Here is an 18,397-nt window from a genome sequence, read left to right as displayed (position 1 = left end):
CGCTGCTCTGGCCAGAGCCAGAGCCAGAGCCGCACATGGAAACGCCATTTACCTTTCCCGCTGGTAAGCGGTCCCTATTTATCTACTTGCACCCGGAGGTGCTTTCGAACTGCTAGGTTGGCAGGCGCTGGGACCGAGCAGCGGGAGCGCACCCCGCCGCAGGGATTCGAACCGCCGACCTTTCGATCGGCAAGCCCTAGGCGCTGAGGCTTTAACCCACAGTGCCACCTGCGTCCCAAAAATCCAGGGTTAGGGGGCGCAAATTACTTGCCTTGCCCCGGGTGCTGACAACCCACGCTATGCCACTGGCCTGATCTCATATATTAGTTTCACCTTTTAAGTTGAATTACTGAAATAAATGAACTTTTCCACGATATTCTAATTTTCCGAGTTTCACCTGTACAACACCTTCTCTCCCTCTCTGGCCTATCTTTCAATATGTTTACTTTGCATTCTGATCCAAGTGACTTAGACAATGTTAAAACAATATGAAAACTGCCCAATGCCCTTAGTTCTCTTGTTCGAATGACTACTCTTTTGCTGCAGTAGCCACAGGCCGTTTGGCAACAAGAACACAGTTCTTTCTAGGAAAGAAAGTGGCACTAGCCAATCAGAACTGCAAACTGCAAAACATGCTTTGCTCTTCCTTGTGAACCTTCATTGCTTGAATCCAGGGTTCATCCATCTATAACAGGAAAAACCCAAAACTGTTTACAATTGCCTGATGGAAATGTGGAAAATTAATTAAATAAAAAGAAAACAAAAAATGTGTTTCAGTCTTATCTCTGTTTGAAAGGTGAAGGGACCCCTGACTGTTAAGTCCAGTTGTGAATGACTCTGGGGTTGCAGCACTCATCTTGCTTTACTGGCCAAGGGAGCCGGCGTTTGTCTGCAGACAGCTTCCGGGTCATGTGGCCAGCATGACTAAACTGCTTCTGGCGAACATGAGCAGCGCACAAAAATGCTGTTTACCTTCCCGCCAAAGTGGTACCTATTTATCTACTTGCACTTTGACGTGCTTTCGAACTGCTAGGTTGGCAGGAGCTCACGCCGTTGCAGGGATTCGAACCGCCGACCTTCTGATTGGCAAGCCCTAGGATCTGTGGTTTAGACCTCGTGCAAATTCCTTACTAACCCTAGCAATGTGCTGAACGTGCCACGTGAAAATTATGAACAGAAATTTTGATGGTTGTTTTGCACTTGTATCAATAAGCACTCATGATAACATGATGGAGATTTTGAGGCACCGTAGTCAACCTGATGTGGCTGGAAGATGCTGCTCATTGATATCTCCACTGTCTTTGTGACAATGGCATGTAGCAAGAATGCAAGGACACTGGCTCTTGGGTCTCCTCCAGATGACCCGTTTATGGAGAATTTGTTCTTATTTGCCTGCGCAAAACTGCCAGGGAGGTTAGACTCCTTCCAGTCTTTATGGAACATTCAGGGTGGTTATATGATAATGAACATTTGCCCTGCATTCATCTTTGTTTGCTTGCAGGGTGTTCATACATCTTTTCTTTAATCATCCACTCATTCTGTACTTTTCCAATGCATTCCCCAACTGCAAAATGTCCCTTTCTTTCTTAAAGTGGATTTCTTGGGCTAGGTTGGTAGAGCTCTTTCATCCATTTTAATTGCACAAACTTAAAGTTCCAGGACGTGCTTGAATTCTTCCTACAAAACAGCAACAGTCCGGAGGCATCTTCTCATGTAGAACCAAAGGAGTCATTCTCCAGCACTGTTTTACTGATGTCATCCGTAAAGCATGAATTCAAATTTTTTTTTTAAATAACTAAGAAATGGTCTGCCGTGGCGGAACAGCATGTGTGTGGAGAGCACTGTTCCTTCTGACTGTTGGATTTTTTTATTTTTTTATTTTTTTAATTTTCATTTATTTTGTCCCTGCCTAGCCCTGGGGATTTCCTTCGAGTTCTTGCCTGGGTTGCTAATAAGTTGTTATCGTTCCAGATACACACAGCTTTTGTGATCACCCACAAGCATCCTTTGTTGAGTTCCTAGAGGGTGACCCTTGTTAAAACGAAATGCAAAATGGCAAAGATCAAGTGTAGGTCTTGTTCAATAGCCGGAATATCCTTCGGCTGGAGACTGTGATCCAGAGCCAAAAGGATGGGGATGTTGAGTTACAGGACACACACACACACACACACACGGCTCAACGTGTTATTTCCACAATTCATTATCACTGTGCTGTGGTGTAAGGCACGGGGTGGGCAGACTATAGGCGTCGTGGATCTACCGTATTTTTCGCTCTATAGGATGCACCCGACCATAAGACGCACCTAGTTTTAGAGGGGGAGAACAAGAAAAAAAAATTCTCTCCCTCTCTGCACAGCGCCCCTTCAGCGAAGTGGCAGGAGAAATGGAGCCCCTTCCATTTCTCCTCCCGCTTCACTGAAGGGGCGCTACGCAGGGAGGGAAAGCTGCGCAGTGCCTCTCCAGCGAAGTGAAGCCAGGAGAGTGAGAGGGGTCGGCGCGCACCGACCCCTCTCGCTCTCCAGGCTTCAGGGATAGCCACCCGAAGCCTCCGGAGCGCGGCGGGAGAGCTCCTGCTGCGCTTCAGAGGCTTCGCGTTGCTTTCGCTGAAGCCATGGAGCCTGCATTTGCTCCATAAGATGCACATACATTTCCCCTTAATTTTTGGAGAGGGAAAAGTGTGTCTTATAGAGCGAAAAATACGGTACTTTGTTTTTTTACTACTACTAATAATAATAATAAATTTTATTTATATCCCGCCCTCCCCAGCCGAAGCTGGGCTCAGGGCGGCTAACAACAATCAAAATAATCCAACGATTCTAAAAACATTTCATTATAAAAATTAATTAAAATCAAATTTATGGCAACCAATAAGCAAAATTCTGTGCAGATTGCCAGAGGAGGGGGGTCAGGCTGCGCCCTGACCAAAGGCCTGGTGGAACAGCTCTGTTTTGCAGGCCCTGCGGAAAGATGTCAAGTCCTGCAGGGCCCTGGTCTCTTGTGACAGAGCGTTCCACCAGATTGGAGCCGCGGCCGAAAAGGCCCTGGCTCTAGTTGAGGCCAGCCTAACCTCTAGAACCTCAAGACCTACCAACCAGGTGTAGAATGTGAACGATCTGTGATAAGATCTTAATTGGCACTGGCTGGCTAATTACTTTATGGCCCCAATTAGCCCCAGTATAATGCGGTCCGGCACGCTTCCCAGCCGAGCTGCGCAGACCTTCTTCTCTCCGGTTTCGCCTTGCAGAGTAAAAACACAGCGGATCAAAACCGTTGCAGCCTGCTTCAGATCCAGACAAACACACCAAGCACCTGTGTGTGTCCAAATTCATCAGTTCTTTATTGCAGCAAATATTTACAGCTCAGCATTTCTCAGATTCTCCTGGACTGCTAGCATTCATGGCGTCCGTCTCTCTCAAAGACAAAGAGAGAACAACAAGTAGGGCTCCTCCCTTCTTCCACACGTCAGAATAGGAGGCACACTCAGAACAATATTAACCCAGTAAGTTCTGAATCCCAACACCCCCTCTTGCCGAGTATTCTGACAAGACCTGTGGATGTACCTTTGCAGACCTCTGTGAGATCAATCCCTTCCCCAATGCCTTGCGCCCTCTCCTGGCGTTCCTGTCAGGCATCTGTGGAACATCCTCACAACTCTCAGATTCGCACTGTGCGAAACTTACCCACGCACCTGTGGCCTGATACCTTTCAGGTGGAATCCCCTTCGTTGTGCGACTGGACCGCCTGGGCACAAACTCAGGCACTTCCTCTGACTCACTGTGGTCAGCAGGTGTGTCCTCTGCATCCTGGGATTCCCCCTCTGACTTAACGCGTCTTCGAACCCTTGGCATTACCCTCACAGGAGAACTAGGCTCACTCTTGGGCTCTCTTTTTACAACTTGTGGAGATGCCCCATCCTGCTCCTGACTTTGGTCAGTGAGCTGATCGTCATCAGCAGACTCAGCCCCTGGCTCTCCTTCCTCCTCATCAGAACCTTCCTGCTCTGAATCAGAAAGACATTCTGAAAGAATATCGCGTCTGGCAGGGGTCTTTGACCTTTCCTCCTGCTTACAGAACTCAGCGTGTTTACTGATCAGCAGCTTACTCTGATCACCTGACGGGTACGCAAACCTCCATGCACGAGCCGCTGGCTCATACCCACAGAAGATCATTTTCTGGAACTTGGGTTCACCTGGCCCTCGCAAAGCTTCAGGCACTGGCAGCAAGGCCGTTGATCCGAACTCACGGAGGAAGTGTTCCTGCGGTTTCCTCCCGTGAAGCATGAAAAACGGTGTGTCTCCTACCACTGAATTGTAGGACCGATTCCAGGTGAAGCTCACATATTTAACTGCCTCCATCCAAAACCTTGGAGATAACCCAGAATCTGACAGCATCACCTGTGCAGCCTTAACCAGAGCCTCACTTCTTAGCTCTGCCACCCCCCTCTGTTGAGGAGAAGTCACTGTGTGACGTATCCCTTTCTTGTGAAAGAACTTCTGCAAAGCAGACCCAGTAAACTGTGAACCTCTGTCACTAGCAATTTCCCTGACTCTGGTGGAGAACCTTAGTTCCACCTCCTCAATCCAACGACTAATCAGCTGTGCTGCATCTTCCTTGGATTTGAGACCATGTGTCCAGGTGTTCTGCGAAAAATCATCCTGCAGCGTCAGCAGAAACCTGGCCCCTCCCAAACTTGGCTCCTTCATGGGACCCAACAGATCTATGTGCACAAGATCAAAAGGTTTTGTGGTTACCCTCTCCATCCTGGGGTAACTGCACCCTCTTACCTTCGCCTGTCTGCAAGCCTGACAATCTAGGACTCTTGCACATTCCTCAATTCTACAGCCTTTGGAAACCTCAGGTAGCACCTGTAGTTCTTCAAGACAAGCATGTGCTGTCTTCTTATGCCACGCACAAGAACATGAAACATGAGTGGGAACTGTAGCACGCAGGGCTTGTGCTTTCTCAACCTTCCCCTCACCCTCCAGAGACGTTTTAAGAATGAAGAGATCATTCTGCCCCTTTGCAACTCTGACCAGTTGCTTCCCTCCTTTGGAGATTGTACAAAAATCGTGTTCAAAGCAAACCTTAAACCCCCTTTTCAACAAATAAGGCACAGACAAAATACAGTGTTGCACTCCTGGCACAATGCAAACTTCCATCTGCTCCTGCAAAACAGAAAACAATACATTTGCAATGTTATTCACATTTTTCTTTTCCCCACTTGCAAACTGAACAGTTTTCCCAGCCGGAATTGCCTTGCAATTCCACATCTCGACTGCAGGGGTCTCTGGGATCAGGTTGCAGTTAGCTCCTGAGTCGATTAGAAAGCGAAAATCAGTGTGTCTCTCAGAGCTGTCCTCAAACAAAGCCATACTGGCAACAAACGTCCCGCTGCCCCCTCTCTTTGGGCTTCTGCAGCAGTTCTGTCTGGTTGTCTTGGCAACCAACTCCCCCTTGCTCAGGACCTTGGCAGCTTCCGTAGAAGTGGCCTCCTCCGTTGCCTTGGAGACCGGCCTGGCCTCTGCGTTCCCACGCGACTCTTTAGGCCTTATCTTCACTTTGTCCAGGTGGCCGACCTTGAAGCGTCTAGCTCTCCGCCGCTTTCCAGCCTTTGACTGACGACGACAATCCCCAGTGGAAAAATACTGCCCAGGGCTCCTTTCAGCTGGCCTGGCCCCCCTTCTTCCGGAAGAGCACTCTGTGCCAGCCCTGCCCTCGCTGAAACTGCGTTTCACTTCAGCACTCACAGTGGAAAACTTTTGAAACTTGCCTTTGGAATTCTCAGCCCCCCCGACGTGCACCTCAGGGACTGGGGCTTCAGCCATTTCCAGGCTCTCCATGACAGGGCCCTGGCCTCCTGCTGAAGTTTCACACAAACTTCTCAGCACCTCCCAGGCAGCCCTTGCTGACTTTACGCCCTCCAAACTGGGCAAAAGTGATGCATGTACGCATGCTTTTAGCATAGCAAGCTCTCTTTGCATTCTCTGCTGGCTATCTTCAGGCAACGCAGCCTCAAAGCCTGCAATGTCTGTCAGGGGAAGTGGCTCTTTCTGGCTTACATCCCAAAGCCCAGTAACCAGAAACCAACCCCTTACTCTTCTGGACCAGGTTGCCCAACTTCTTAAAGTGAGCTTTTCAAGCGGAACGTCCTCAAGGACCTGGCTGTCTGCCATTCTCTCCTCTTCCCCGGGGCCCCAGCTGTACTCACGTATCACCAGCTCTCCGGCACCCGATTTCTTCAGCTGCTCTCTCAGCTCTCAGCTTTCAGCAACTCTTGCCTCTCTGCAGCAGGCAAAACACAGAACGCAGACCTCCGCTCCGTCTAGCGTCCTCCCAGCTCTTCAAAGCTGACTTCAAAGCTCACCGGCAGACTCTCAGCAACAGTTTTATTAGCGGTAATTAGGTCCCCCATAACCTGTGAACGATCTGTGATAAGATCTTAATTGGCACTGGCTGGCTAATTACTTTATGGCCCCAATTAGCCCCAGTATAATGCGGTCCGGCACGCTTCCCAGCCGAGCTGCGCAGACCTTCTTCTCTCCGGTTTCGCCTTGCAGAGTAAAAACACAGCGGATCAAAACCGTTGCAGCCTGCTTCAGATCCAGACAAACACACCAAGCACCTGTGTGTGTCCAAATTCATCAGTTCTTTATTGCAGCAAATATTTACAGCTCAGCATTTCTCAGATTCTCCTGGACTGCTAGCATTCATGGCGTCCGTCTCTCTCAAAGACAAAGAGAGAACAACAAGTAGGGCTCCTCCCTTCTTCCACACGTCAGAATAGGAGGCACACTCAGAACAATATTAACCCAGTAAGTTCTGAATCCCAACATAGAAGACATACAGTGAAAGAATGTGGTGCCTCTGACCACACTGAGCCGAGGAATTTGTTTTCAGTACTAGAACTGAAGCCAGTTCTGTCCCACAAAAAGGCCACTTCTGGTTAGCTTGCTTCATGTCCTCAGTCTAATTTAGGTGGGGGAAGTAGTTTGGTTGTTGCTATTGTTAAACATTTGGGAGTTACAAGCTGCAAATTTACTACAAGGTCCACTGCAAATCTCCCAGAGATCTAGAGATCTACTAGTACAATGGTACCTGGGGTTACAGACGCTTCAGTGTAAGCGATTTCAGGTTGCGCACCACGCCGAACCTGGAAGTACCGGAACAGGTTACTTCCGGATTTCGGTGCTCGTGCATGCGCAAAAGCACTAAAGCATGCACAGAAGCGCCAAATCGCAACCTGTGTGTGCAGACACGGCACTGCAGGTTGCGAACGCTGCGGGTTGCGAACGTGCCTCCCGCACAGATCACATTCGCAACCCAAGATTCCACTGTATATCCTGATACCATAGAATCATAGAATTGTAGAGTTGGAAGATACTGTGAGGGCCATCAAGTCATAGCTGTCAACTTATAGATTTGAAAATAAGGGACCAGCAGCCTTGAAAATAAGGGATCAGCAGCCAAAATAAGGGATTTTGCTTAGCTTATGAGTTCCATCGGCCCTTCCACACCCAAGAGGGAGGGAGAGAAACTCTTGCCCACGCCACCTGCGAGCCCGGCATGAGGCAGTTGTGGCGAGGCGGCGGCCGCTGAAGCGCCGCCCTTCTGCATCCTCCCCATCCCCTCCTCTTCCTCCTCCCTCAGGCTGCTGCTGCCACCTCCGGCTTCCCCTGGCAGCGCAGTGGAAGCCTCGCAAGAGAGGGGCTGCCTGCCTGCCCACCGCCACCTGTCTTTCACAACGCGCCCCTGAGGGGGAAAAGGGAGATACGGAGACGCGGCAGCTCGGCGGAGGACCCTGAGCCGCTGCTTCCCTCCCGAGCCAGGTGAGCATGAAACCTGGGAAATTTAGGGGGCATCATCAATCTGGGACAGCAGCGGGAAACGGCGCTGGGGTAAGGGAGTTTCCTGCCAAATAAGGGACTGTTGACAGCTATGCATCTAGTCCAACTGCCTGCAATGCAGTAATCTTTCACCCAACATGGGGCTCAAACCCACAACCCTGAGATGAAGAGTTTCATGCTCTACCATCTGAGCTATCCCACCTTCCCCATTCCTGCTGTGTGGGATAAAAAGATGAAGGACATGTCAAAACTGAGTTCTACAGGAATCTCTAAGGCATGAAGGCTGAACTGCTAATATACATGTGTTAAGTAAGCTCTTTCATGGATCTCTCTTTTTTGCTACCATTGGTAGTACTCAAAGCCTTTCTCATCCCTGTGCAAAGATTCCAGTGCACATACAAGCAGAATAATCAGCTTGTCTACCAAATGCTCAGGAGGGACTGGGAAATACAGCCAGATTATCAGCAGAGGACTGCAAGAATTAGACTTGTTGAAGCATGGGATCAAGGAATTGAGTAAGGAAGAGTAGAGGAAACGAGCACATCAGCCACCAGGGGAGAGTAATATAAAGGCAGGCACTGAGAGAGATGGAATTGGAGGGTTATATCACGGCTTTGGATGAAGAGATGCATGAAATATGTGGGTGCTCTGCATCCAGCAGTCCAAGGCATGAGGCACTTTTCTCTAACCTGATGCCCTCCAGAAGTTGTTGGACTACAAGTTGTTGTCCCTTGACCGTAGGCCATGCTAGCTGGGGCTGATGGGATTGAAGTCCAACAAACAGGAAGATATATAAATTGAAATCCAACCTCTGTGTGGTGGAGAGATAGGAACAACAATACATATGTGGTGGAGGTGTGAGGAAATTAAGAAATTTTGGATAGTAGTACATGAAGAACTAAAGAAGATGTTGAAAATACCAATAACAAAGAAAGGAGAGACATATCTCTTTGGATCGATAGATGAAGAGATACCACGGGGGGGGGGGGGGACTTTCCTATATGCAAGTACAGTTGCTAGAATAGTGATTTCTGCTAGGTGGAAGTCACAAACTATTCTGCTATGTGGAAGTTACAAACTATTTGTAAACTAAATGAATATTTAATTTTGGCAAAATGAACTGCTATAATAAGAAATCAGTCAAATCAAAAATTAAAAAAGGAGTGGAAATGTTTTGATGAATATATAGAAAAATTAGTAAGGAAAGATAATAAGAATATATAGATTTGAGAAGACTGTAGAATGCAAGGATTATTGTAAATTGTATAATGTGAAGGAAATCAGGTGGGGGGAGAGGGAAGTGGGAAGAGGGAGAAAAGAATAATATGATGGATTGAGGAAATATAAATGTGAATGTATGGGGGGATGGGGAGGAAATGGTGTTGGCTTCGGTATTTGTATTGTAATGTAATATGTGAAAAGCAATAAATAAATAAAAAAGGAAGATACCAAGCTGGTGAGGAGTGGAAAACAGCACCAGGAAAGGAAACACAAATTTAATTCGTTCATTCATTCATTTATATACTGCCCTTTGTCAAAAGATTCCAGGGCAGTGAACCACATTGAAAACACATGACAGAATGATAAAAAACATGACAAAAATATAGTAAAAAACATATTGACACACAGCCTAATCATAAAATAATAATCCTCATGACAGTCGTCCTCCCCACACTTTTACAGGCCATAGATTATTTGATAGACATAAAGGTAAAGGTAAAGGTACCCCTGCCCGTACGGGCCAGTCTTGACAGACTCTGGGGTTGTGCGCCCATCTCACTTAAGAGGCCAGGGGCCAGCGCTGTCCGGAGACACTTCCGGGTCACGTGGCCAGCGTGACATCGCTGCTCTGGCGAGCCAGAGCCGCACACGGAAACACCGTTTACCTTCCCGCTGGTTGTTGTTTAGTCGTTTAGTCGTGTCCGACTCTTCGTGACCCCATGGACCAGAGAACGCCAGGCACTCCTGTCCTCCACTGCCCCCCGCAGCTTGGTCAGACTCATGCTGGTAACCTCGAAAACACTATCCAACCATCTCGTCCTCTGTCGCCCCCTTCTCCTTGTGCCCTCCATCTTTCCCAACATCAGGGTCTTCTCCAGGGAGTCTTCTCTTCTCATGAGGTGGCCAAAGTACTGGAGCCTCAGCTTCACAATCTGTCCTTCCAGTGAGCACTCAGGGCTGATTTCCTTCAGAATGGAGAGGTTTGATCTTCTTGCAGTCCATGGGACTCTCAAGAGTCTCCTCCAGCACCATAATTCAAAAGCATCAATTCTTCGGCGATCAGCCTTCTTTATGGTCCAGCTCTCACTTCCATACATCACTACTGGGAAAACCATAGCTTTAACTATACGGACCTTTGTTGGCAAGGTGATGTCTCTACTTCTCAAGATGCTGTCTAGGCCTGTCATTGCCCTTCTCCCAAGAGGCAGGCGTCTTTTAATTTCGTGGCTGCTGTCACCATCTGCAGTGATCATGGAGCCCAAGAAAGTAAAATCTCTCACTGCCTCCATTTCTTCCCCTTCTATTTGCCAGGAGGTGATGGGACCAGTAGCCATGATCTTCGTTTTTTTGATGTTGAGCTTCAGACCATATTTTGCACTCTCCTCTTTCACCCTCAATAAAAGGTTCTTTAATTCCTCCTCACTTTCTGCCATCAAGGTTGTGTCATCTGCATATCTGAGGTTGTTGATATTTCTTCCGGCAATCTTAATTCCGGCTAGGGATTCATCCAGCCCAGCCTTTCGCATGATGAATTCTGCATATAAGTTAAATAAGCAGGGAGACAAAATGCAGCCTTGTCGTACTCCTTTCCCAATTTTGAACCAGTCAGTTGTTCCATATCCAGTTCTAACTGTAGCTTCTTGTCCCACATAGAGATTTCTCAGGAGACAGATGAGGTGATCAGGCACTCCCATTTCTTTAAGAACTTGCCATAGTTTGCCATGGTCGACACAGTCAAAGGCTTTTGCATAGTCAATGAAGCAGAAGTAAATGTCTTTCTGGAACTCTCTAGCTTTCTCCATAATCCAGCGCATGTTTGCAATTTGGTCTCTGCTTCCTCTGCCTCTTCTAAATCCAGCTTGCACTTCTGGGAGTTCTCGGTCCACATACTGCTTGAGCCTTCCTTGTAGAATTGTAAGCATGACCTTGCTAGCGTGAGAAATTAGTGCAATTGTGCGATAGTTGGAGCATTCTTTGGCACTGCCCTTCTTTGGGATTGGGATGTAGACTGATCTTCTCCAATCTTCTGGCCACTGCTGAGTTTTCCAAACTTGCTGGCATATTGAGTGTAGCACCTTAACAGCATCATCTTTTAAAATTTTAAATAGTTCAGCTGGAATACCATCACTTCCACTGGCCTTATTATTTGCAGTGCTTTCTAAGGCCCATTTGACTTCACTCTCCAGGATGTCTGGCTCAAGGTCAGCAACCACACTACCTGGGGTATATGAGACATCCGTTTCTTTCTGGTATAATTCCTCTGTGTATTCTTGCCACCTCTTCTTGATGTCTTCTGCTTCTGTTAGGTCCTTTCCACTTTTGTCCTTTATTATGGAAATCTTTGTACGAAATGTTCCTTTCATATCTCCAATTTTCTTGAACAGATCTCTGGTTCTTCCCATTCTATTGCTTTCCTCTATTTCTTTGCATTGCTTGTTTAAGAAGGTCTTCTTGTCTCTCCTTGCTATTCTTTGGAAATCTGCATTCAATTTCCTGTATGTTTCACGATCTCCCTTGCATTTTGCTTGCCTTCTCTCCCCCGCTATTTGTAAGGCCTCATTGGACAGCCACTTTGCTTTCTTGCATTTCCTTTTCATTGGGATGGTTTTCGTTGCTGCCTCCTGTATAATGTTACGAGCCTCCATCCATAGTTCTTCAGGCACTCTGTCCACCAAATCTAAATCCTTAAACCTGTTCCTCACTTCCACTGTGTATTCATAAGGGATTTGACTTAGATTGTATCTTACCGGCCCAGTGGTTTTTCCTACTTTCTTCAGTTTAAGCTTGAAATTTGCTATAAGAAGCTGATGATCTGAGCCACAGTCAGCTCCAGGTCTTGTTTTTGCTGACTGTATAGAGCTTCTCCATCTTTGGCTGCAGAGAATATAATCAATCTGATTTCGATGCTGCCCATCTGGTGATGTCCATGTGTAGAGTCGTCTCTTGTGTTGTTGGAAAAGCGTGTTTGTGATGACCAGCTTGTTCTCTTGACAGAACTCTATTAGCCTTTGCCCTGCTTCGTTTTGATCTCCAAGGCCAAACTTGCCAGTTGTTCCTTTTATCTCTTGACTCCCTACTTTAGCATTCCAATCCCCTATAATGAGAAGAACATCCTTCTTTGGTGTCACTTCTATAAGGTGTTGTAAGTCTTCATAGAATTGGTCAATTTCAGTTTCTTCAGCACCAGTAGTTGGTGCATAAACTTGGATTACTGTGATGTTAAAAGGTCTGCCTTGGATTCGTATCGAGATCATTCTATCATTTTTGAGATTGCATCCCAGTACAGCTTTTGCCACTCTTTTGTTGACTATGAGGGCCACTCCATCATTTCTTTTACGGGTTTCTTGCCCACAGTAGTAGATATGATGGTCATCCGAACTGAATTCACCCATTCCCGTCCATTTTAGTTCACTGATGCCCAGGATGTCAATATTTATTCTTGCCATCTCATTTTTGACCACCTCCAACTTACCCATGTTCATGGTTCTTACATTCCAGGTTCCTATGCAATATTTTTCTTTACAGCATTGGACTTTCCTTTCGCTTCCAGGCATATCCGCAACTGAGCGTCCTTTCGGCTTTGGCCCAGCCGCTTCATCAGCTCTGGATCTACTTGTACTTGCCCTCCGCTCTTCCCCAGTAGCATGTTGGACGCCTTCCAACCTGAGGGGCTCATCTTCCAGCGTCATAACTTTTATATGCCTGTTGTCTTTGTTCATGGAGTTTTCTTGGCAGGGATACTGGAGTGGCTTGCCGGTTCCTCCTCCAGGTGGATCACGTTTGGTCAAAACTCTCCACTATGACCTGTTCATCTTGGGTGCCCTGCTCGGCATAGTTCATAGCTTCTCTGAGTTCTTCAAGCCCCTTCGCCACGGCAAGGCAGTGATCCATGAAGGGGTTCCCGCTGGTAAGCGGTCCCTATTTATCTACTTGCACCCGGAGGTGCTTTCGAACTGCTAGGTTGGCAGGCGTTTGATAGACATAGGCCTGGGTAAAAAGGAATGTTTTCGCCTGGCACCTGACGGCATGTAGTGATGGCGCCAAGCGAGCCTCTCTGGGGAGAGCATTCCACAATTGGGGAGCCACCACAGAAAAGGCCTGTTTTTGTGTTGCCACTCTCCGGACTTCTCTGGTGTGTGTGTGGGGGGGGGACACACACACACACACATGAAAAAGAACTTCAGGTGAAAAGTGCTGGGTCTGGGTCTGTTTGTATGGGGAGTGGCAGTTCTTAAAGCCTCCTAGAATAGGAATGGAGACCCAGTGACTTTGCACATGTGATTGGATTCCTGTTCCCATCAGTCCCAGTCAGCATGACCAGGAGTGAGGGGTTGTGGGAGCTCTAGTCCTGTAACACCTGGAGGACCACAGACTGCCCACCACTCTGCCGTAGAAGACCATAGCTGTCAACGTTTCCCTTTTTTTAAGGGGAGAGACTCCATCAGGCAAGACCTCCTTCCACCTGCCTTGCTCCACCTCCGGCCCTGGGTATCCTCATAAGGAAGCTGTTCCTGGAGGAAGAACTGTGAGGTAGAGACTCCATCAGGCAAGGCCTCCTTCCACCTGCCTTGCTCCACCTCCGGCCCTGGGTATCCTCATAAGGAAGCTGTTCCTGGAGGAAGAACTGTGAGGTAGAGACTCCATCAGGCAAGGCCTCCTTCCACCTGCCTTGCTCCACCTCCGGCCCTGGGTCTCCTCATAAGGAAGCTGTTCCTGGAGGAAGAACTGTGAGGTAGAGACTCCATCAGGCAAGACCTCCTTCCACCTGCCTTGCTCCACCTCCGGCCCTGGGTCTCCTCATAAGGAAGCTGTTCCTGGAGGAAGAACTGTGAGGTAGAGACTCCATCAGGCAAGACCTCCTTCCACCTGCCTTGCTCCACCTCCGGCCCTGGGTATCCTCATAAGGAAGCTGTTCCTGGAGGAAGAACTGTGAGGTAGAGACTCCATCAGGCAAGGCCTCCTTCCACCTGCCTTGCCCCACCCTCCGGCCCTGGGTCTCCTCATAAGGAAGCTGTTCCTGGAGGAAGAACTGTGAGGTAGAGACTCCATCAGGCAAGACCTCCTTCCACCTGCCTTGCTCCACCTCCGGCCCTGGGTCTCCTCATAAGGAAGCTGTTCCTGGAGGAAGAACTGTGAGGTAGAGACTCCATCAGGCAAGACCTCCTTCCACCTGCCTTGCTCCACCTCCGGCCCTGGGTATCCTCATAAGGAAGCTGTTCCTGGAGGAAGAACTGTGAGGTAGAGACTCCATCAGGCAAGGCCTCCTTCCACCTGCCTTGCCCCACCCTCCGGCCCTGGGTCTCCTCATAAGGAAGCTGTTCCTGGAGGAAGAACTGTGAGGTAGAGACTCCATCAGGCAAGACCTCCTTCCACCTGCCTTGCTCCACCTCCGGCCCTGGGTCTCCTCATAAGGAAGCTGTTCCTGGAGGAAGAACTGTGAGGTAGAGACTCCATCAGGCAAGACCTCCTTCCACCTGCCTTGCCCCACCCTCCGGCCCTGGGTCTCCTCATAAGGAAGCTGTTCCTGGAGGAAGAACTGTGAGGTAGATACTCCATCAGGCAAGACCTCCTTCCACCTGCCTTGCTCCACCTCCGGCCCTGGGTCTCCTCATAAGGGAGCTGGTCCTGGAGGAAGAACTGTGAGGTAGAGACTCCATCAGGCAAGACCTCCTTCCACCTGCCTTGCTCCACCTCCGGCCCTGGGTATCCTCATAAGGAAGCTGTTCCTGGAGGAAGAACTGTGAGGTAGAGACTCCATCAGGCAAGGCCTCCTTCCACCTGCCTTGCTCCACCTCCGGCCCTGGGTATCCTCATAAGGAAGCTGGTCCTGGAGGAAGAACTGTGAGGTAGAGACTCCATCAGGCAAGGCCTCCTTCCACCTGCCTTGCCCCACCCTCCGGCCCTGGGTCTCCTCATAAGGAAGCTGTTCCTGGAGGAAGAACTGTGAGGTAGAGACTCCATCAGGCAAGACCTCCTTCCACCTGCCTTGCTCCACCTCCGGCCCTGGGTCTCCTCATTAGGGAGCTGGTCCTGGAGGAAGAACTGTGAGGTAGAGACTCCATCAGGCAAGACCTCCTTCCACCTGCCTTGCTCCACCTCCGGCCCTGGGTATCCTCATAAGGAAGCTGTTCCTGGAGGAAGAACTGTGAGGTAGAGACTCCATCAGGCAAGACCTCCTTCCACCTGCCTTGCTCCACCTCCGGCCCTGGGTCTCCTCATAAGGAAGCTGTTCCTGGAGGAAGAACTGTGAGGTAGAGACTCCATCAGGCAAGGCCTCCTTCCACCTGCCTTGCCCCACCCTCCGGCCCTGGGTCTCCTCATAAGGAAGCTGTTCCTGGAGGAAGAACTGTGAGGTAGAGACTCCATCAGGCAAGACCTCCTTCCACCTGCCTTGCCCCACCCTCTGCTTCTCAATGTGTATTGTATTATTTTATGTACTGTGGCTTGCCGTTGTTTTATTGATTATAGTTTAGATATTATTGTAACTGTTGAGTGGATTTCTGTTTAACTTTTATATGTTATTATTATTTTATACTATTCTAATTGGTTGTTGAATGTTACTATTTTCATGTAGGCTGCCTATTTTAAAGTTATGTTTTATTATCACATTTTTGTATTGCATTGTACATGTTTTGTTTCTTCAGCTTGTAAACCGCCTTGAGTATTGTAAGATAGAAAGGCGGTATACAAATTAAAAATGATGAATGATGATGATGATTCCGAATAGGATTCCTCGCAAGAAAAGGGGAAAGTTGACAGCTATGGTAGAAGACAGCTGGGTGCCAGAACATTAGCCCACATAATCAAGCTTGATGGCCTTTGGTCACCAAGTCCTCTGTCCAACCTGTTTGGGCCTCTGACATTCCGACAGTATTTGATGCGTCGCAAAGCGACGAGGACGTTTTTGCAGCCACGTCCCCCCACGACAGGGATCTGCTGCTGTGCTTTCCCTTACGTGACACCAATCTGTCGCCTCTCATTTCCCTGAAGTCCCCCGGAGCCTTTCCCGGCGCTCCTTTTATTCTTAGAAATCTGTGTGCATGTTTGCTCGCAGAATCCTCTTACTCTGAGAGAGAAAGAGAGAGAGAAAGAACGGGATTAGTCCGGAGAGCTTTACTGATTAATAACATAGGACTGCCATCTCCTCCCGACTACAAAGTGTCCACTGTCAAAAAAAACTAACAAAACAAAAAGAGGACAGGGATTTAAGCAACGTTTGTGTGTGCTAATTTGTAGATACGGATGCACATTTAGAAATAATTACCATAATTAAACAGAGATACGCTGCGGCAGCAGAGAAAACTGCGCTCAGGTGATCTGAGTCCCTTCTCTGTCTGCTGTTGATGGGCAACGTCAGGGCTCCTTCTCTCCCATCTTATTGTTCATCATCGTTAAACCAGATTTGCACCAGATAAAGGATTGTCCTCTGACAGTCTTTCAAATAGATTCACTAGACCACCAGGCTCCTTTGCATTGCCACAAAGGGACATCAAGAAAGAGGGGAAGGTTGAGTTGCGGAGCCGGTGGCCCTCCAAATCTTGCAGGACAATTCCTAGAGTTCCTAGGGAATTCCCAGAATTCCCTGGGAAGAGGGATTCTCTTAATCCAGCCTGAACTTTGGCTCTGTGAGCGGAATAGCACCATTAACAAACTACACCTCCCAGAATTCCATAAACGTGACTGTTTAAAGTGGTAACTTTAAAGTATTGCACGATTGTGGCTTAAATGAGCAACACACTGGACTGTTTTGCGGTAGACCTGCCATCTTTTAAAGTGACGTCAACAAGTCTCCTCCTGCAAAATCTTTTCCTCATAATCACTCACTTTGCTTTTCCTGGTGGGGATAATTTCTAAGTCAACCAAGGCTCTGTAACAGGCTCCCGCTCTGACATCGCTACTTGAAATGCCCCAATCTAAAAAACCTTAAATAAAATATGCTTCCAGAAAGGAAGCCCCCATGGATAATGTATTAGGACAGACCTCTGACACACCTTACGTCAGTGGACCTGCTTATACTCCAACCCAGAGAGGAGAAGCAGCCAAGAAGGTTTCCTTCTTTTCCTTAGAGAAATATGAATGTATTTATAAGCTTCTCGTTATTTTTTCATTGACCTGCCTCACAAAAGGGCACACGTTGCCTTCGAACAGCAACATTGCAAGCCAGATTGTGCAAGCAGAGCTTTCGCAGAAGGAGGCTCCATTTGGGCTTCCATGGCTAATGAGCCCTAACAACAACAACAACAACCTCATGGATGTCTGATTCTTTCCAAAACCATCAAAGCTCGTAGCTGCGGCTGGCTCCTTTTGCTTTGCCCTGAGCTGCCAGCCAGTTTCGTCAGGTGAACCCCAAGTCCAGTTGTCTTTTTGGATCGGAAAGAAAGCATTTCTCTCCCCTAACCATGTTTCGTCAACACACCCTGCATGGGACAGATCTTGCGTTCGCAAACTGTTCCTTCTGTCAGGGACGAGTACAAAAGGTACATTCCTTTCATCAGCCCATTAGGGGACTGCAAGATTACAGGGCCCAGATAATGGATTTAGGTCATCAGCATTGCTGTATTGAAACTGCAGCTTAACTCTGACAAATAGCGCCTAGCAGCCTATTCTTCCTGCCCCGCTGCCCATTGTTGGAAGTTGGTTGCACCCTGTCATCATTTTGTTTTGGAAGAGTCAGCAAACTTAGATAGCCATGCTGAAATCCTGCTCTCCCAGGCCTAATCTATGTCAGTTATTTATGTATTTATTTGTTGTTCTTTTGCAGTGTGAGTGTGTGTGTGTGTGTGTGTGTGTGTGTGTGTGTGTGTACAGATTGCTTTTTGTAGGGGATGAGACTCTCTAAGTCAGGCATAGGCAAACTCCGGCCCTCCAGATGTTTGGGACTACAATTTCCATCATCCCTGACCACTGGTCCTGTTAGCTAGGGATGATGGGAATTGTAGTCCCAAACATCTGGAGGGCCGGAGTTTGCTTATGCCTGGTCAAGAGGGTCAAATCATTCCAAAAGTTCTTTAAACTTTGGAAGTTCTTTAAAAAACACAGTATTAGAAACTCAGCTTGACTGCAATGCAGGTGTTGCATCTCATTCTCTCTTCCACTTCTCATTTTCTAACCACCAGCCAACTTTCTGTGGCCGCTAAACAAGTCATATCCTCAAATTTTTGGGCTTGCCGCCTCTTAGTTCCATGCCACCAAAAATATTTGCAGTATTTTGGTACCCCTGAGCCTGCTGTACGGATTCTTCTCTCTTGCACCATTTTGGCTGCACAAGCATCCCTGCTCAGAGACCCGAGTTCAAATCCACACCATTAATTTAAAGAGGGCCCATGAGGTGG

The sequence above is a fragment of the Podarcis cretensis genome (genome assembly GCF_951804945.1).
Source record: "Podarcis cretensis genome assembly, chromosome: 3".
NCBI classification, from domain to species: domain Eukaryota; kingdom Metazoa; phylum Chordata; class Lepidosauria; order Squamata; family Lacertidae; genus Podarcis; species Podarcis cretensis.
This window is presented reverse-complemented; position numbering follows the sequence as displayed.